The 21,708-nt window shown below is 46.2% G+C and overlaps 1 protein-coding gene across 1 annotated transcript in view; it reads right to left on the reverse strand.

The window, feature by feature from the left end:
- Window positions 1-21,708, reverse strand: part of LOC113753213 (putative disease resistance RPP13-like protein 1) — a 108,554-nt gene that overhangs the window by 22,784 nt on the left and 64,062 nt on the right. The gene's annotated exons all lie outside the window — the stretch shown is intronic.

Genomic DNA, 21,708 nt, shown 5'->3' on the forward strand with positions numbered 1-21,708 from the left:
AATATTCAAATCTTGAAATTTGATAGGGGAGAGAACTCTAAGAACCTTCCACTGGCTACTGGATCAACCGCAGTGGTTAGAGTTTGTAGAATTTATTTGGTCACAATTTATGTGACATTCTTTGTTGTTTTAGATATTAAAAATACTGTGATTTGATTTCTTTATTCCCTCCCGCATAATTAGTATGTGATTATGTAATTCGTTCATTTCTATGATCCTGCGAAATATTAATATTAGAACTCTAAAAGCTGGGATCTATAGTAGTTCTTTTTCTTTCTGTAACTCTTTTTTTCTTTTTGGTAACTCATACACTACATTGTCAAGCTTAGGTATGGCAGAAAAGATTAAACTTAGAAATGCTAAAATGAATGGGAAAATAAACAGCCATTTTCATTGTTAATTACTTTGTGATGAGGAAATAAATTCCAGAATTTTTAATTTTTTTTAATAGACGAAAGATGAGATTTAAAAAGTAGAAAGGGAAAAAAGAGATTTGAACTCAAGATTTCTAATTCTTAGGATCTCAATCTTAACTGACAGGGTGTCGAAGCCTGTACAATAATAAAATTAAACCTAATTGCCAGTAAAAATGACCAAAACCCAATTCGAAATACTGGAGCAGGGACTCTAGGTGTGTAATGGGTTACTTGATTCACCCTATTCCCGAAGAGTTTGCTTGATCCGATATACCCGAATGGAATGGTTATTTCTTTTCACAAATAATTATGAATTTGTAGACAGGACAAGTAGGGTCGTATCCACAGGGATTGGGTATATTTATTTCTTAAGAAATCCAAAGTAACATAGGGGGGTGATATTGTAGGAACGACGACAATCCAATAAATTCAAATAAGAAAATAAAAATAAATAACTAGTTAGAAATTAAACCACAATTCACTGAACTTAAAGTAACAATAATTAAAGGCCCAAATCAATTAAAACAAGGAAACAATTAAAAATGAAATAAAGTAGACAGCTAAAAGTCAAATGGCAATTCACTAAAATCAAGGTAATATTAATTAAAGATTTAGCCAAGAAATAACTTCAGCAATGGTTCACCTAATTGATCATTGAAACAAAGGCAATTCCAATTATTTATCAATAAATAGGTTATAACTACCAAACAAGCGATGACAGTCAACCCCTCCTTACTGTGTCGGTGATCAAGGTACGCCCGTTAATCACTGCTCTAATTAGGAAAATAATCCTAAGTACGCTCGTAAGATTTAATTCCCCAACTGCCTTACGTATTAGAGGAACCCTATTCTAACCAAATAACGCACTACCAGGGTTATTTCAGATTAGCCCGCGTATCCCCCTGACACGAATCTAATCGTGCCAGTTGTCACTATTTCATGACAATTAAATAATTACGGATTTAACGTCCTAATTGACAATAAGTTACCAAATCAATTAATTATCTGGATCCAAGACAATCAATTAATTAAATAATCATAAGCATAGCAATCAAGGAATATGCGAATACCAATAAATAAAAGGAAAATATTAAATTAAATCGATCTCACAAATTTTAGGCGAGCCAGACCCTTCGTTGCCTCCTTGACTAGAGTGAGGAGATTAGTTCATATTTGATGAACAAAATCCCCAAGAAATTAAAGCAGGAGCTGCGGCCATCAAACGGACAAATTCAAGTCGTTCAAATTGCAAAGGAAAACGAAGTCAAGTCATCCAATTTGCTCTTTTCATCCGCAGAAGGAAACGAAGCTACTAAGAATTAGGAGTAAAAGGAGTCAAAGTTCCTCCATCCGGTCTTGACATGCGCAGGATTCAAAATCGAAAAGAGATCAAAAAGAAAAATCAAAGCTCAAAGCTAACAATTGCTTGCTCCTGACATGCGTAAGTTCCTAAAGCCAAGAGTAAGTCCTAGGGAAAAGTCAAAAGCTAAGAATGCTAAGTGCTGCCATGCGTAAGAAAGGCCACAAGAATTCCTCTTGGAAAAGTCAGCAATTCATCATAAGCTACAGACGAAAGACTAAGAATCAAGCCCCCCATTCCATTGCTTCCTCTTCTTTCTTTTAATTGCGGCGGCACCTCAGCATAACGAAGCCCTTCAGCCATCCTTCCCTCGCGGAATTTACCAAAATGGGCGTAACATCTTCTTTTCCAAAAATACCCCTGGGACAAGCTCTATCATCTGGACTGCTTTTCTGTCAAATTGGCACCTGTTATCATATTTTCGTTCTACTCCCTGAAATAAATGCAAATTACAAAAAGTGAGTAGAATCTACTAATTAATCCACATCAGGTCAGGTAATAGGGAAAATTAATAATAAAATAAATAGTAAAATTGTAACTTATCAATTTTCCCCACACCTAAACCATGCTTGCCCTCAAGCATAAGAAAAGTACACAGACACCAAGATTTGATAATGGTCATTGCTCTACCTACCAAATTGCCAAGATACCAAGAAAAATATATATCAAGTATCAGTGATCAAGATCCAAGAAACATCACTTCGGTTAGCTTCTAAAACATAGACACCTCTAATTTCAGATTAACTAATCTAAGAAAAAGGAATGACGTGCAACATTTATCAGCAAATGGTCCAAATATTCACACAAGTCTCCATATTAAGTCCATAAACCGGCAAGCTTTTCTATTTTTTTTATTCTCTCCCCCCTTTTTTTATTATTATTTTTTTTATTTTGATTGGTTTTTTTTTTTTGATAATAATAAAAACAGCACAAAAAGACTTAGTCTCTAGCCGTTGAAGTTTTTTGACGCGAACTCCAACATTTCTAGATGAAGGAGCCCGGTTACTCAGCTCCTACCGCTACACGACCACGTACTCATAGAAGTACTACCTTTTGACGCGAGAATCAACACTTTTAGGTGCAAATTCCCGGTTACTCAGTAGTAACTAATAGTGGAGTACAGTCAAGCTTATTCACAGCCAAACAACGCAAAAATGCAAAATAACAACACTAGAAACCAAAAATAGGAACAGCTAGCCTCATTATTGCCCTACATGGAGTATTAGAGTCAATATTGGACCAATTCACATGAAAATGCAACAGTTATTCCCTATGCCTAGAAAAGTTAACAAAGAAATCAAAAGAGTCAAGCAGTCCGATATTCACCAAGGGGATATCTTGGATTCAACCACATTAATCCGATACATTTTTATTTAAAAAAAAAACTTGGCAAAAGTAGAATTAGAGTCAATAAACCAACATCTTTTTTTTTCTTTTTTTTTTCATTCACATGAGAGATAAGCACCAAGAAGAAAAAAAGAAAATAAGCAACTAGAAATAAAACTAAAAACTACTAAAAACTAAAAACACTAGCACCCCATTAGACCCCCCCACACCTATAGGACACATTGTCCTCAATGTGACAAACAAACTGTAAAAGTGGGAGAGAGGGCAACCAAACTTCCCTGAAACCGGGTCAAAGTGGAGGGTGAGGTGGTGCTGGGGACGGGAAACCCGAGTGCTGCATGAAAGTCGCCAGATTTTGTGCCATAGCCGCCACATTGTTATCGATGTTAATCATCCGGGCCTCCAAATTCTGAACCTACTCCCGGAGTTGCCGCCATTCAGTAGTCCCAGGTGGTGGATATGATTGACAGGATATGATGCGCCTCTCACAGACCTTACCATATCTCTGCTGATCGGTGGGTCTAGTAAATGTCAAGTGCCCCCTCAAAGTGAGCTGGGGTACTACCTGAGCACCCTTACCCCTACCCAAGCGGGTTCGGACTCCGAGGGCATAAGGTTGGTTTATAGGGGTATTGACCGGAATGGAGGATTGGGGTTGAGACTGAGAGGGTCTAGGGGCTTTAGACCTAGAAGCTGATTTCGGCCTCACCATGATTTGGAGCAATCAATTTAATCGACAGAAGCTCCAACAGGTATAGAAACAAGCAAATACAACTAGCAAAAGAAACTCAGCAAGAACAAAGCAATAATCTCCCAGTAGTAACCCAATCAATAACAAATAGAAGAGTTTCAGCAAATAAAAATGCCCAATGCCCCACAGAAAGTCAATGGGGGCAACAATTCGCACAATGGAGAAGAGTAAAAACAAAGACAACGCCTTCCCAAGTCAACAATTTAAGCCATCAGTCAGAGGGCCCCCAACAATGCAATTAGGCAAGACCAACCTTACAAATTAAATCAAACGGCACAGGATCTCAACTCAATATGCACTATTAGAATCAACTCAAGCAAAACCCCCCACAAAAACCTCAACAATTCCTTCAGCAATGCAAGCAAAATAGACCCCAGCAAGTCAATTTCAACAAGCAACGTTAGGTTCAAAGTCTCCTCCAAATTTAACAAACAATCACAGCATTATAGCTCACCCAAAATCTCAATAAACGGCTCCAGTTGGCCAATAGAAGTCGCAACCCAAAATCAGCAATTTCAAGGATAACAAGTCAGGGATTGGACAATAATCACTTAGCCAACCAAATAGAAGTACCCAATTGAGGTCCAATCACCCCACCAGTACCACTGGTGTAGTAAACTATGGAAGAGAAATCACACACCACCAATATCAGGCCACCGATAAACCAAAATAACAATTAACACTGCCCACAATTGAGAATCGCAACAATCAAAACACAAGCAAAGCTACCTCCCAATTAGCAAAAGACAATTTCACAAATCCAGCCCACCCAAAAACTCGACAAATTTACCCAAAAGTTCAACAAATATTCTCAAGAGTATGGAAAACTAGGAATGAACAAGATCTGGGTCAAATATCACAACCAGTACCACTGGTTTACCACGCAATTGAAGAAATAACCTCCAACGGCCAACATTACCAATTATTGAGAAACCAGACAGCACCAATGAATATTAAGAAATTGGGGAATAAATTCCAAATACCTCCACCAAAGAAAGTAGCGTGCGAGGTTGGCTGGGGCTGTTGGCAGCGTCCAAGCGCTTCGGTGGTGGCGTTGGCTCGCAATGGAGCTGCGGCGGAGCTGGCTATGCGAGCAGAGAGGGATCAGCGAGCTAGAGTGCTGCGCGAGCTATGGTTGAACGCGCTGAGGTGGAACGAGCAAAAGGGCGGCGACTTGGGCAGCAGAGGCGGGTGTCAGCAGTGGGCTGCTGGCGGCGGATGAGGTGGAGGTTCAGCGGCGCTCGATGGGGAAGAGCGAGCGACTGTGGAGCAGATCTGGCGGTGGAGAGCTGGTGGTGAACAGCAGCGGGGAGAGAGGGAGAGAGAGAGAGACACGAGGGGAAGTGGTGGTTCGCGGGCTGCTGTGGATCCCAGACGGCAGTCAACGGTGGCCGTGGCAGTCACGTGGAGTCGCGGGCAGCCGCGTGTCACCGAGTGCGGGAATGGAAGGTGGCGGACGGGCTGGAGATAGACGGCGGGGTGGACGGCGTTGTCTGGCGGGCGGCGATGTGGGCTGGTGGAGGTCTTTTGGTTGGCGGCAGTGGACCAAGGAGAAGGGAAGAGGGTGGTGTGCGGTTGGAGTTGATGGCGATCGAGGAGCGGCGGAGCTAAGCTCGCGGAAATGCGCAGAGCAGCGGCGGACCAGCAGGAACATAGAGTAGAAGAAAGGAAGAATAGAGAAAGAAAGAAGAAGAAAGAAAGAAAGAAAAAGAAAGAAAAAAAAAAGAAGGAAAAGAAAAAGCAAAAGAAAGATTTTTTTTTTTATTTTAAAGATCTATTTGAGCTACAGTGAGAAAAAAAAATTTGGTTTTTTTTTTTATAAAAATTTGGTTTTTTATTATTATTGTTAATTAAATTTTTTTCTCCCTTTTTTTAACTATTATTATTTATATATATTTTTTATTATTACTTTTTTTTTGAATCCTTACCGTTCCCGCGAACGTGACGCGGGCACGTCAAGAGGGCAAAAGAGCTCTCTGACCATGAGCTCTTCCTGCGTCATGATGGGGGCACGTCATGAGGATCGAAACTCTTTATAACGATTCTGATCGTGAGCTCTCTATACGTCATGACGCGGGCTCGTCATGAGAGCATGAACCCCTTCTGACGATTCTGACCGTGAGCGCTACATACGTCATCACGCGGGCGTGTCATGATAAAAGAACACTTACAAATCAGTAACAACGAAAATTGAACCCAAAATCAGTCAAATTCAAGGAAAACATATTTAAACTATCACACGAAATCAAACAAACAATTAAAAGAAACAATTGGGTTGCCTTCCAATGAGCGCCTTTTTTTAATGTTTTTGGCTAGACATTGAACACCACTCTTCAATCTGGGTGTAACTCAATTTTCCTGGAAATCGGTGGCCTTCCTCCAGGATCCAAATAGCCTTTGAGTGCAGCTCTCTTTTTAAATTTTCTACTCCTTTTCACCTCATACAGTGCTTTCATCCCTTTATACTTGTTCTCAGTAAATTTGAATTTATTCCTATAAGCAAACTCAGAAAATTCTTGCACAGAGGGATTAATAGCATGAATAGTAAACACAGGATGAGAGTTAACAGGATGTTCCATTGTATCAAAAATATTAAAGTGGACTAGTTCTCCATCAAATTCCATGGATAATGTACCCTTATTAACGTCAATTTTTGTCTGTGCTGTGCTAAAAAAGGGTCTACGTAGCAGCAAAGGTGAGGGGTTAGGGGAATGATCATCATCCATGTCAAGTACATAAAAGTCAACTGGGAATATCAATTCATTAACTTTAACCAGCACATCCTCTATCAACCCATCAGGGTATGCGTTTGTTCGGTCAGCTAATTGAATTATTATCTCGGTTTCTTTTAATGGACCGAGGTTCAAAGAATCATACATAGATTTAGGCATTACGTTGATCGATGCTCCTAAGTCCAGCAGGGTATTCCTAATCAGAGTATTACCTATCTTACATGGGACAGTAAATCTACCTGGATCCCCACATTTTGGTGGGAGCTTTCTTTGGAGAACTGCTGACACATTCTCCCCAACAACAACTCTTTCATCTCCCCTCAACCTCCTTCGATTGACACATAAGTCCCTCAGAAATTTTGCATACTTCGGCACTTGCTTGATGGCGTCTAGTAAGGGAATATTGATCTCTACCTTGCGGAACACCTCCAGGATCTCTTTCTGCTTGTCCTACTTCTTCGATTTCTCCAACCTGCAAGGAAATGGAAGAGGATTAGTTTTAACGTTTATGATCGGGTCAGGGAGTACCACTGGGTTTTTGGTGCTTGTATTCTCTGCCTGAAGTTCTTTCTCAATCTTCTCTTCGTCCTTATCCTTTGGAGTCACAAGTTCGGGCCCCTGAATTTTCTTCCCGTTCCTTAAAGTCATTGCACTTACGTTCTTCAGGTTCAGTTCATGTTAGGATGGCAATCTTCCATTTACTTGGGACTCCAAACGGTTGATTTTTGTGGCCATTTGACTCATTTGATTCCTTATGTCCTACATTTCGGAATTCGTCCTTTGCTGATTTTGCGTAATGGTTGTCATTAGTTGTTTCATCATCTCCTCAAAAAATGGACCAGAGCTTGGGGGCGGAGGTGGTCGAGGTTGGTACTGCAGCTGATACCCTTGTTGTTTATTTGGCACGAAGTTAGTCTGTCTGTTCCCTCCATAACTGAGGTTAGGGTGGTCCCTCCAATCAGGGTTGTAGGTACTTGAATAGGGGTCATAAGGCCTTCTTGGCGCGGGCGCGTGACCAGCCATGTTCACTTGCTCTGTACTTTCTTCCTGAATCATTAGGCACATGTCTGTAGAATGATCCATACCAGTGCAAACCCTGCACACCTTAGCCTAAGATGCATTTCCTACAGCCAGTTGCCTAACAAAAGAAGTCAATTCAGTCAACTGCTGCTGGATAGAGGATGTCTCTACCTCGTTCACTTTGCATATCGGGGCATCCTCCCTCGTACCAAATTACTGCAAATTCTCTGCCATCCCCTCTATTAACTCCCGTGCTTCCCGAGGGATTTTGTTCACCAGTGCCCCTCCGTTTACAGCATCAATTATGCTCCTATCTCTGAAAAGGAGCCCCTCATAAAAATACTGTATGAGCAACTGCTCACTTATCTGGTGTTAAGGGCATTTGTTGAACAACTTTTTGAATCGCTCCCAATACTCATAGAGTGACTCCCCTGGGTGTTGCTTGATCCCGCAAATTTCTTTCCTTAGACTTCCAGCCCTGGACGCAGGAAAATATTTATCCAAAAATTTTGTCTTTAATTGGTCCCACATGGTAATGCTACCTGGTGGTAGGTAGTACAGCCAGTCCTTTGCAGAATCCTTCAAGAAAAAGGGGAATGCCCTCATTTTTATTTGCTCTTCTGTGATTCCCGGGGATTTCATACTGTTGCACACGACATCAAACTCCTGCAGATGCTTATACGGCTCTTCACCTGGTAAACCATGAAAAGAGGGTAAAAGATGAATTAGACCATATTTTAATTCAAATGGAGTGTTATCATTTAAGGTGGGGAAAGTAATGTGAGGAGGGTATTTCCAGCTCAGCCGAGCTGGGATCCCGTCCTGAGTTTCTCCGTGTCCGGCTGACTTGGAAGTTGACTTCGGCCTCTCACCATCGGGTGACTTCGGCCCATTTACTATCTCAGCCAGGGCTTTCCCTGGCTGAGCCGAAGTCGGGAATAATGACCTGGCAACCGGAGTTGTGAAACATGGTCTCTGACACCTCTGATAAAGCTGCCCTAACGTGCGACGCCTGACACACTGTTCCGGCGTACCTTTCCGCAGAGTCCATCAAGACATCTTGATACGCTGACTCTGCCAGATCTCTAGGGACCTGTGCGAGCAGTCCCTCTCTCCTACCTGACCGCTATAAGTACTCAACACCTCTACTGAAAAGAGGACGGCCAAACTTCTGGTAAAAGCATACGTCTTCTCTATATACTTATCTCTCTCTCACCCCCGAACTGACTTAAGCTTCGGAGTTACACCGGGGACGTCAGTCCCTCCTACAATCTAAGCAGGTCACCTCGTCTGAGATAACCACCCAGGATCAGAGGTCTTCTCCAGCTCGGGTGATTCATTCCAGCAGGGGCAAAGACGACCTCTTCAATTGGCGCCGTCTGTGGGAACGCGAAGACATCAGAGAATGAGGCCTACCCGTTCTAGGAGCAGGAAAGCTCTCACCATTGGTGCTGAGCAAAGCAATGCAGCCCAACAAGAAGATATCCCTGAAGGGCAGGATTCTCCGAAGACTCAGCCCGCAAACGAAGAGGCCATCACTCGTATGGCCGAGTTCGTAACCGAGAACCCTAACATTTTCGAGGAGTTAGGGAGGTATTTCAAGAGACAAGGCAAGCGAGAGGCTGAGTCCTCTAAAAGGAAATCGGATGGATCCCCTGAAGTTTCATCCGAAGAAGAATCCGACGGGAGACGCCTGAGCCGAAGTGCTTCAAAAAAAGCATTCTCCAAGGCCACTTCTAAGGTAGCCTCCCTGACCAGGTCCTTGTCAAGGGGGCTGTTGGGCCGACGACCTGAGGAACCTCGACCCTTGGAGAAAGTTGGGGTGGATTATCAGAGGGCTCCACCCTTCACGGATGACATCAACGAGGAAAGGCTTCCTCCTAACTTCAAGCTCCCCTCGATACCGTCTTACGACGGCCGAGGTGATCCGGAAGACCACATTCATGCCTTAATTTCGGCCTTCCGCCTATACTGCATCCCTGATCCCGTCATATGCCGAGCTTTTCCGGTATTCCTCCAGGGGACAGCTCGAAAATGGTTTTGGGGTCTAGAACCTAGGAGCATCTCAACCCTGGGGGAATTAGTGGAGAAATTCCTTCACCGTTTCGTCTCCTCCCGACCGACGACCCGGATCTCGGCTTATCTGTTGAATCTGCAGCAGAACCCGGGGGAATCACTTCGGTCGTATGTCCAGAGGTTCCACGAAGAAAGCGTGCAGATACCTAACCCTAACGAGCAGGTCACCATTGCCGCTTTCACCCATGGGCTCGTTGCCGGGGTATTCAACACGGGGATTCACAAGAAGTATCCCCGCTCACTCCACGAATTGTGGTTGAAGGTCGAGAAGGGCATCCAGGCTGAAGACCTCAACCGCATGAAGAAGGAGGTCCAAGCTGCCCGCCCGAAGATAGACCCCAGGAAGGGGAAAGACCTTGGCCGAAGTGAAGTGGGCTCGGGAAGTGCCTTCCAAAGTCCTGGCCGAGACCGCCGTAGCGTTTTCGACAGGATTTTTAAGGGGAAACCACCCATTCCTGAGTTCGAGTTAACCCCCCTGAACACCACCCGGTCCCGGGTGTTGTCTGTGATGGAGCAAAACAACCTTGGGAAGGCCCCTCCCAAGATGTTTGGCAGCAGGGACAAGATGAATTCGAACCTCTAATGTCTGTATCATCGGGACACCGGCCACGAAACCGAGGACTGCAACGACCTAAAAAGGGAAATCGAAAACCTCATCCGACAGGGACACCTGAAACAGTTCGTCCGCCGAGGTGGAGGTCAACCTCGTAATGAGCCTCGACGTAACCACCGAAGTGATCAACGCCGGGACGAAAGGCGGACGTCGAGAAGCAGTTGCAGGCCCCCGGAGGATCCTAGGGAGACGAAAAGGCCTCCCCGAGAAGGATCCTCAGGTCATGGACTAGGGTATGGATCCAACATAGCCGGGGTCATCAATATAATTGCCGGAGGTCCGACGGGAGGGGACAGTCAGAACTCCCGAAAGAGGACCTACAGGCAGGCCAACCCGGATCAGGCCGAGGAGAGTTCCCGCCTATCCGAGGTGATCTCTTACGGACCTAGTGACCCCGTCCCGGCTGCCTCCAGCAGTCATGAAGCCTTGGTAATTGAATCCTCACCAATAACTACATCGTGAAAAAGGTCTACGTTGATCCGGAAAGTTCAGTTGACGTCATGTACCTCCGTACCTTTGAGAGCCTTAAACTGGCCAGGGAATGCATGACCCCGGTAAGGACCCCTCTTGTCGGGTTCGGGGAACACATTGTGCACCCCGAAGGGATGGTGGCTTTGACAGTGACAGTGGGGCGTCACCCCCGCTGCAGAACCATTCCCGTCAACTTCGTGGTAGTCAAGGCTGACTCCCCCTACAACTTACTCCTCGGCCGACCCACACTTAATGCTTTGCGGGCAGTGAACTCCACCTACCATTTAAGCTTTAAGTTTCCTACTCCCGCTGGAGTGGCCGAGGTCAGCAGCGATGTCTGCGCTGCACGAGAATGCTACCTCGCCACTCTACAAGCAGCTTCCCCATCAACCTCCGGGGCACGGCCCGAGAAGAGGTCAAATATCTTCACAATAGATAGCATTGATCCTCAGCGAACTGAGAAGATCCCAAGGCTGGAGACTGGGGATGAGGTGGAAGAGTTACCTCTGGACCCCACGAAACCTGATCAAACAGTTCGCGTTGGTACCCGACTGCCTGATCCTGCTAGAAAAGGTATGGTAGACCTCCTCAGAGAGTACCGGGACGTCTTTGCTTGGGCCGCAGAGGAGGTTCAAGGAGTCCCGCACCACCTCATGGTACATGAGCTAAACGTTGATCCTTAAGTCCGTCCGGTCAAGCAAAAAAGGAGGCACCTCGGCCCTGAACGTAGCCGAGCTGTGAGCGAAGAGGTGGACAAGCTCCTCCCAGCAAAGATCATCCGAGAGGTCCAATATCCGACCTGGCTATCCAACCCGGTCATGGTGAAGAAGGACGCCGGAGCCTGGAGAATGTGCGTCGACTTCACCGACCTCAACAAGGCTTGTCCAAAGGACTGCTACCCCTTGCCCAAGGTCGACACCTTGGTAGACTCGGCAATGGGATATGAAGTCCTCTGCTTCTTTGATGCCTTCAAAGGATACCACCAGATCGGAAAGAGCCTGGAGGATCAGGAGAAAACCGCCTTCTACACTGACCAAGGCACCTATTGTTACACCACCATGCCCTTCGGACTGAAGAACACTGGGGCTACGTATCAACGCTTGGTCAACCAAGCTTTTAAAACCTAAATCGGCCGGACTGTCGAAGCATACGTGGACGACATTCTTCTCAAAAGTCAGACAGCCTCCACGTTTCTCGCCGACCTGAAAGAAGTTCTGGAAGTCCTTCGGAAGACGCGAATGATGCTGAACCCCAAGAAATGTGTTCTCGGGGTCACCTCGGGCAAGTTCCTAGGCTACCTCGTCTCCAGACGGGGTATTGAGGCAAATCCGGACAAGGTGAGGGCAATCCAGGAGATGTCCCCACCACGGTGTGTCCGCGACGTACAGAGGCTGACGGGGCGATTGGCCGCCCTGAATCGGTTCTTATCGCAGTCAACTCCAAGGCGTTGCCATTTTTCAAAGTCCTTAAGAAAGCTGACAAATTTTCTTGGACGGAAGAATGTTAACATGCCTTTGAGCAGTTAAAGGATTACCTCAACTACCTCCCGACACTCACCTCACCCCGCCCAGGGGACAAGCTATTCTTGTACCTATCCGCTGCAGCCGAGGCTGTAAGCGCCGTACTGATAAGGGAGGATGGTGTCCAAACACCTGTTTATTATGTCAGTCGAGTTCTCCGAGGGCCGGAGACGAGGTACGCTCAGGCGGAGAAACTTGTGCTGGCCTTGATTCATGCAGCTCGTAGGCTTAAGCCCTACTTCTTAGCTCACCACGTCTGCCTGAGGACAGACCAACCACTTCGGCAGGTCCTGTCGCGACCGGAGGCCTCTGGACGCCTCACCAAGTGGGCCATCGAGTTGGGAGAGTATGACTTATCCTATGAGCCTCGCACGGCAATTAAAGCCCAGGCTCTCGCGGATTTCCTTGCCGAGCTCACTTTTGAAGAAATAAATGAGACCATCCCGGCTACCACCCAGGCTGTCACTTCGGCCACCCCAGAGCCTCAACGATGGACCTTGCATGTGGATGGCTCATCCAATAGTGAGGGTAGTGGAGCCGGTTTGCTCCTCGAAGACCCCCAAGGAGAGATTTGCTCGTATGCCTTGAGGTTTGATTTTGCAGCCTCAAATAATGAAGCCGAATACGAAGCAGTCATCGCCGGCCTGCAATTAGCTCGAAAGCTCGAGGCCGCGCATATCATGGTCTATAGCGACTCCCAACTCGTCGTGTGCCAAATATTAGGTGAGTACGAGGCCAGGGAAGAGGTGATGCAGCGTTACCTCTCCAAGGTACACCAACTGGCCACACACTTCGAGTCCTTTGAAATCCAAAGAATACCGCGGTCATAAAATAGAAGGGCTGATGCTCTCTCCCGACTTGCTTCTACCTCTTTCTCCGATATGAATAAGACAGTTCTGGTAGAAATTCTGGCTGAGCCAGGATATCTAGCTGAGGTTGTGTACCCCGTCTACCCTGGGGACACCTAGATGGGGCCCCTGACTCGATACCTCAGCCGGGGTGAGCTCCCAGAGGATCGAGCTGAATCACGGAAGCTTCAATGGAAAGCGGCCCGATACACCCTCCGGCAAGGCCTCTTGTACAAGAGATCCTACTTCGGCCCCTGGTTACGGTGTATCACCCCGGAAGAAGGCGAGAGAATCCTCGAAGACATTCATGAGGGACTCTGTGGTGCCCACGTCGATTTCAGGATGCTCGTGAAAAAGGTTTTGCTTCTCGGGTACTTTTGGCCCACCATGAGGGTGGATGCCCAGGTCATGGTCCTTTGTTGTCCTTCTTGTCAACACCATGCACCTGAGCACCACCAACCAACTAATCTTATGATCCCCATCACCTCGCCATGGCCGTTCGAGCAATGGGGGACTGACATAATCGGTCCATTCCCCAGAGCCCCAGGCAACTATGCCTACGTGGTGGTGGCAGTGGACTATTTCACCAAATGGGTCGAGGCAGAACCCCTGAGAAGCATCACCGGGATGGCTGTTCAAAAATTTTTCTGGGAAAACGTGGTCTGTCGCTTTGGACTGCCTCGAGTCGTCATCTCGGATAACGGAAAGCAGTTCGCTGATAATCCTTTCAAGGCGTGGTGTGAGAACTTGGGGATCAAGCAACACTTCACCTCGGTGGGGCACCCTCAGGCAAATGGACAAGCCGAAAACTTCAACCGAACTCTCCTCCATGGCCTCAAGACCAGGCTTCACCGGGCTGGATCATCGTGGATGGAAGAGCATCCCAGCGTGCTGTGGTCCTACCGAACAACGCCGAGGTCAGCGACTTAAGAAACGCCGTTTTTCCTAACCTATGGATCTGAGGCCGTCGTTCCAGCCGAGTTCATCACACCCAACCCGCGAATGGCTGCGTATGCGGCCGAAGTGAATGAAGAGGAGCGGCGAGTTGACCTCGACCTCACCGAAGAGAAACGTGATGTGGCCGCGGCTAAAGTTGCTATCTACAAAGATATCCTAACTGGCTATTACAATGCTCGGGTCAGACACTTAAGGTTCAGTCTGGGAGACCTCGTGCTCCGAAAGAACTCGGTCAGCCGAGCTGAGCCTCAGGGAAAACTTAACCCCAAGTGGGAGGGACCCTACCCTGTTATTGAGTCCAGCCAAAATGGATATTGTAAACTGGCTTACCGAGATGGTTCGCGTGTGCCCCGAACTTGGCATGCTGAGAATCTTAAGTTGTATTACCCTTGAAGGGTATGTGTTCTTAAATCTCACTCCTTTTAGCTATTTCTCACTCGTTCTTATTTCATTACAAGTGATAAATAAGGGGACAAAGCAGTAGTTAAAAGGAGATAACTGAACTCAATTGAAAAGAAAGCAAAAATATGCAAGATTAAAAAAGCCAATTTCACTGAGGTACGAAAAGCAAGAGGCCGAGTTCATCTACGACCTCGGCCCCCAATTACAAAAGCTAATGGCCGAGGTTATCTACGACCTCGGCCAGTCTATTACAAAACAGGTGCTTTTAAGCACCCCCGGCCCCGGGGTCCTGTTCCCCCAGGGTCTCTCCGCCTGCCTCGGCATCCCCCCCGCCTGCCTCGGCATCTTGTTGTTCTTCTCCTCCACCGGCCTGACCCTCTTCGGCACTATCACCGTCCACCTCGAACTCCAGGAGTCACTTGTTGAATTCAGCTCGGACTTCGGCCAGGTCCTTTCCAGCCCGGATGCCCTCACCCACGCGGTCGCATATTTCTTTGGTATCCTCGTTGTAGTGAGAGGCACTCTGAAAGGACTCCAGCTGCTCAGGGGAAAGGAAGGATGCCGCCTCGTTCATGGCCGACGTGTAGCCGAACATGAAGCTCGGCCGAGTAAGCTCACCGAGGTCACGAATGAAAGACTCCGACTTCCGGAATGCTTCCACGGCAGTGGTCCCGGCTGTTTCTATAGCCAACTGGGATGATTGTTCTTCCTGAGCTCTTTTGTCCCTCTCCTCATCAAGGGCAGTCAAGAGGGAGTTATTGGCCACCTCGGCCTTCTTCTTCGCCGCCTCGGCCTTGTCACGCCCCAGCTCGGCGGACTTTAGTTTCCCCTCCAGGTCGGCAATCTTCTTCTGGAGCTCGGCATGTGACTCGTAAGTCTCTATGAAATGACCAAAGCGTTGGTACATTTCAGCAAGAAACGCCGTGGTGGAAGCCCAAGATACCGAGGCGCCCTGCATCAGCTCGGCCGGATTGAGTTTCCTGGTGTAGGTGTTGTCCCGTGGCAGGACTGAATTCACCAGCAGCTCGTGCGCAACTTGCGGATCCTTGCAGCGGTCATTAACGTTGACCGACCACTCCGGGCAAAATTGTGCCCCGGAGTGCCTCTTGTCCTCCCCGGCCGCTACAGATGGCACGTGGTGGAGGTTGAACATTGAGGACCCCGTGATGGGGTTATCCCGGGTAATGGTTGCACCTCGGCCCCGCCCCCTAGGAGGTGAGGCTATGGTCACTCCGTGAGAGGGGACTCCCACCGGGATGGATGAGGCTTTGGACCTCCCAGGTGAACCCGAGGTGTGCGAGCCCTCGCCTATATCACCACGCCGGGCTCGCTGGTGCCTGTCGCCGCAGTGGCCTTCTTAGCCGGCCTGGCGGAAGACTGACCAGCGTCCTTGCGCTTTTTCGTTGGCCTCTTTGCCACCTCGACCTCACCCGAGGTAATCAGGTCGGAAACCTTCTTCACTGCAAAGCACGAGATGAAGTTAGTTAGAATTCAAGGAAAACAAACAATAAAGTGAGAAGTGGAAAAGTACAAGGTATGTGAAGCCTAGTGGAGATGAGGACGGGAAAGTCCGAGCTGATCAAGGCTCGGCTGAGCCCGCCCTTCACGAGCACTCTTTCAGGGAAGTCCCAACAGTTAATCTTCAGGCCTGACCCCGTCAACTTTTGGAAGTTGCGTTCTTCCAATTTGCCCGGGGAGGTCTCTTTGACCGGAGTGGGAGGTCTCCACCAGAATTCCCTGGGGAAGTCCTCAGCCGGGACGAAGAAGAAGTTATTCTTCCACTCTTTTATTGAGCTCGGGGCATCATATACCAACTTGGGAACCTTGTTCCCGAAGTAGAACCACCCCTTCTCGCTCCAACTGTTCTTGAGTGAATAACAGCGACGGAAGAGGTTGACGTTCGGCTCTATCTCTTGATGTCGGCAGAGTAGCTGGAAGCCGACGAGAATACGAATCGCATTTGGGGTGAGCTGAGTAATCCTCACCCCCCAGTACCTCAGGCAGTCCCGAAGAAACCTTGTAGTGGGCACCCTGAGCCCGGCCTCCAGCTGTTCTATGTAGATAGCCACCCTGCCTTTTGGAGGCAGGGCGGCGGACTGATGCGGGCGTGGCAGGTAAATATTGTACTCTCTCCTCCACGGATACTGGCGGATCACCTCGGCAATGGAAGCTTGATCCACCGCGCTGGCGAAGGTTGGCATCTGGCCATAGTTTAGCGTGGCCACGTTTGGAGGAGTGGAGGGCTCCTGTACACCCATGTCCCTAGGAACTTCGTTCCCGAGGTCATCATCGTACAAGACCTCAGGCTCGACCTCAACCTCGTCGGCCTGTTCTTCCGGAGACTCAGCTCGGCGAGACGCCTCAGCACCTCCCTCCCCGGCGTCAGAAGCAATTCTCTCCTCGGAGGGGTCAGGTCTTTCTACCTCGGTAAAATCCGGCCTCACTGTCTCTCTGTGTGTGCGAGCTGTTCTAGCCATTCTATTAGAGGAAGGAGAAGTGAACTTACTAGAAGAAATGATTCGAAGGAACTGCTGAAGAAGATGTAGTTCGGAAAGACTCACGAAGTGAAAAAGCAGAAAGACGGAGCTCTGAGGTGATTTCAAATTTTGGTAAAGAATGAAACGGTAGAAAAGGGCCCCTATTTATAGGCAGCAGGGGGGAACCGAAGAGACGCGATCTTTGGGATTCCCTAGGGTTCTCTCTCTCCCCTCATTAATGAAGGCACTGTTCACCTGACAATCCGTCGTATCGGTCCGACGTTAAAGCTGCCATCCCCCATTTCATCTTTCCCCAGTCACATCTACGCAGTCGTGACGTGTCCTAGCCATGTTCTGCGTTCCACACGCGCATCAGCCTCGGGAAGTGACGACCTCGGGAGATCACGACCTCTTCCTTCCCAAAGCTTGGGGGGCTGTGAGGAGGGTATTTCCAACTCAGCCGAGCTGGGATCCCGTCCTGAGTTTCTCCGTGTCCGGCTGACTTGGAAGTTGACTTCGGCCTCTCACCATCGGGTGACTTCGGCCCATTTACTACCTCAGCCAGGGCTTTCCCTGGCTGAGCCGAAGTCGGGAATAATGACCTGGCAATCGGAGTTGTGAAACATGGTCTCTGACACCTCTGATAAAGCTGCCCTAACGTGCGCCGCCTGACACACTGTTCCGGCGTACCTTTCCGCAGAGTCCATCAAGACATCTTGATACGCTGACTCTGCCAGATCTCTAGGGACCTGTGCGAGCAGTCCCTCTCTCCTACCTGACCGCTATAAGTACTCAACACCTCTACTGAAAAGAGGACGGCCAAACTTCTGGTAAAAGCATACGTCTTCTCTATATACTTATCTCTCTCTCACCCCCGAACTGACTTAAGTTTCGGAGTTACACCGGGGACGTCAGTCCCTCCTACAATCTAAGCAGGTCACCTCGTCTGAGATAACCACCCAGGATCAGAGGTCTTCTCCAGCTCGGGTGATTCATTCCAGCAGGGGCAAAGACGACCTCTTCATAATGCATAAAGGCTGCTGATTTAAATCAGGAGCAGCCAACTCCCTGTATGTCCGTACATTAGCCATAGCCATTTCCTCTTGATCAGAGTCACTCGAAGTGTTACCAAACGAATCCGTTGGTTCAACTCCTGGCTCAGGTCTTTGAGATGCAACACTGGACTGCTCCTCTCTGAGCAGTCTGGTTTCCTTTCTCGTTCTTCGCGCGATCTTCTCTACTTCAGGGTCAAAAATCAAATCATATGTACGAGACGACCGAGGCATACACTAGAAAAAAAATACCAAAAAATTAGAACAAAAAAAATGAATTTAAAAAGAAACAAATAATAACGCCAGTCCCCGGCAACGGCGCCAAAAATTAATAGGATGTCGAAACCTGTACAATAATAAAATTAAACCTAGTTGCCAGTAAAAATGACCAAAACCCAATTCCAAGTACTGGAGCAGGGACTCTAGGTGTGCAATGGGTTACTTGATTCACCCTGTTCCCAAAGAGTTTGCTTGATCCGATATACCCGAATGGAATGGTTATTTCTTTTTACAAATAATTATAAATTTGTAGACAGGGCAAGTAGGGTCGTATCCACAGGGAATGGGTATATTTGTTTCTTAAGAAATCCAAAGTAACACAGAGGGTGATTTTGTAGGAACGACGACAATCCAATAAATTCAAATAAGAAAATAAAAATAAATAACTAGCTAGAAATTAAACCACAATTCACTGAACTTAAATTAACAATAATTAAAGGCCCAAATTAATTAAAACAAGGAAACAATTAAAAATGAAATAAAGTAGGTAGCTAAAAGTCAATTGGCAATTCACTAAAATCAAGGTAATATTAATTAAAGATCTAGCCAAGAAGTAATTTCAGCAATGGTTCACCTAATTGATCATTGAAACAAAGGCAATTCCAATTATTTATCAATAAATAGGTTATAACTACCAAGCAAGCGATGGCAGTCAACCCCTCCTTACTGTGTCGGTGATCAAGGTACGCCCGTTAATCACTGCTCTAATTAGGAAAATAATCCTAGGTACGCTCGTAAGATTTAATTCCCCAACTGCCTTACGTATTAGAGGAACTCTATTCTAACCAAATAACGTACTACCATGATTATTTCAGATTAGCTCGCGTATCCCCCTGACACGAATCTAATCGTGCCAGTTGTCACTATTTCATGACAATTAAACAATTACGGATTTAACGTCCTAATTGACAATAAGTTACCAAATCAATTAATTATCCGGATCCAAGACAATCAATTAATTAAATAACCATAAACATAGCAATCAAGGAATATGCGAATACCAATAAATAAAAGAAAAATATTAAATTAAATCGATCTCACAAATTTTAGGCGAACCAGAACCTTCGTTGCTCCTTGACTAGAGTGAGGAGATTAGTTCATATTTGATGAACAAAATCCCCAAGAAATTAAAGCAGGAGCTGCGGCCATCAAACGGACAAATTCAAGTCGTTCAAATTGCAAAGGAAAACGAAGTCAAGTCATCCAATTTGCTCTTTTCATCCGCGGAAGGAAACGAAGCTACTAAGAATTAGGAGTCAAAGGAGTCAAAGTTCCTCCATCCGGTCTTGACATGCGCAGGATTCAAAATCGAAAAGAGATCAAAAAGAAAAGTCAAAGCTCAAAGCTAACAATTGCTTGCTCCTGACATGCGTAAGTTCCTAAAGCCAAGAGTAAGTCCTAGGGAAAAGTCAAAACTAAGAATGCTAAGTGCTGCCATGCGTAAGAAAGGCCACAAGAATTCCTCTTGGAAAAGTCAGCAATTCATCCTAAGCTACAGACGAAAGACTAAGAATCAAGCCCCCCGTTCCATTGCTTCCTCTTCTTTCTTTTAATTGCGGCGGCACCTCAGCATAACGAAGCCCTTCAGCCGTCCTTTCCTCACGGAATTTATCAAAATGGGCGTAACATTTTCTTTTCCAAAAATACCTCTGGGACAAACTCTATCATCTGAACTCCTTTTCTGTTAAATTAGCACCTGTTATCATATTTTCGTTCTACTCCCTGAAATAAATACAAATTACGAAAAGTGAGTAGAATCTACTAATTAATCCACATCATGTCAGGTAATAGGGGAAATTAATAATAAAATAAATAGTAAAATTGCAACCTATCATTAACCATCAAATCAAAATATTCTCGGTAACTCTAGGAATAATGAACAAGAAGCAAAATGAGTTTCCTAGTCCTGGGCATCAAGCATTTCAATAGCAGACTATATTTTGAGAGCTGGACTGCATTAAAACTTAAATCCTCATCCAGGAGAGGACAAAATATTTGGTTCCTCAATACTTGTAAAAATGAATGAATTGTTTCCAGTCAAATTCTTGAGGTGATTGGGAGATTTGTCTAGCAGCCCAGCGCTTTTGGCTGACTTTATGATCAACTAAACTCAATGTACCTTGAAGTATCTTCTTATAATACAAAAGATAAACTTTGATGACCAAAAATATTTTTTCTGTTATCCAGAGTAACAACTATAACAGCTGTATATCACATTGGAAAGCTTGAGTGCACTTTTTGGTTTTTGCTTGCTATCCTGTAGTTTTTCATTTAACGCATGCCGTCTTCCTTATCTATTAGGCATTGGTCTTCAGGCATGACATTGCCTAATTCGAGCATTTGTTGGAACGAAAGTTCGGACTGGATACAAGTAACTAGAAATTGCATTGGTAGATTTATAATGAAACATTTTAGTGTTAATTTTTTCTTAACACTAGCAACTTGCCTATTTGAAGTTGTTGTACTCTCGTCACAGATTAATGCTGGTTATGAAACAAGGCACACTTGTATTTGTGATGGTCGTAAAGTTAGAGGTAATTCCCAAATGATGTTGGTTTTTGAAAGAAGTTCTCAAATAGTGAAAGTTAAAATAAATAAAATGAAAAAGAAAACTTATTTACCAAATTAGTTTTCTAAACATGTATCTATTGAATGCATTATTTAAGAAAATAATGCCCAAATAATTGAAATAACATACTTTGCGAATGCTTCTTTTAAGGGGAGGGAGAGGGGGAGGGCTGCCCCTATTGCCCCCCTTCCTTCCATGGCTCCGCCCAAGTAATGAATGTTGAAGTAAATCCCATCAATTTCACAGTTGTCTATATAAAGTCCCAACTAACTGTATCATAAATTTTCATTAGATCAACTTTAAAAATACACTTTGTTGAATCGCCTTCTCTGTGATAACCTCTTACATTTTGTCTATTGCTGATTGAAGAGGTCGTCTTTGCCCCTGCTGGAATGAATCACCCGAGCTGGAGAAGACCTCTGATCCTGGGTGGTTATCTCAGACGAGGTGACCTGCTTAGATTGTAGGAGGGACTGACGTCCCCGGTGTAACTCCGAAGCTTAAGTCAGTTCGGGGGTGAGAGAGAGATAAGTATATAGAGAAGACGTATGCTTTTACCAGAAGTTTGGCCGTCCTCTTTTCAGTAGAGGTGTTGAGTACTTATAGCGGTCAGGTAGGAGAGAGGGACTGCTCGCACAGGTCCCTAGAGATCTGGCAGAGTCAGCGTATCAAGATGTCTTGATGGACTCTGCGGAAAGGTACGCCGGAACAGTGTGTCAGGCGGCGCACGTTAGGGCAGCTTTATCAGAGGTGTCAGAGACCATGTTTCACAACTCCGGTTGCCAGGTCATTATTCCCGACTTCGGCTCAGCCAGGGA

The sequence above is a fragment of the Coffea eugenioides genome, chromosome 11, assembly GCF_003713205.1.
Source record: "Coffea eugenioides isolate CCC68of chromosome 11, Ceug_1.0, whole genome shotgun sequence".
NCBI lineage: Eukaryota > Viridiplantae > Streptophyta > Magnoliopsida > Gentianales > Rubiaceae > Coffea > Coffea eugenioides.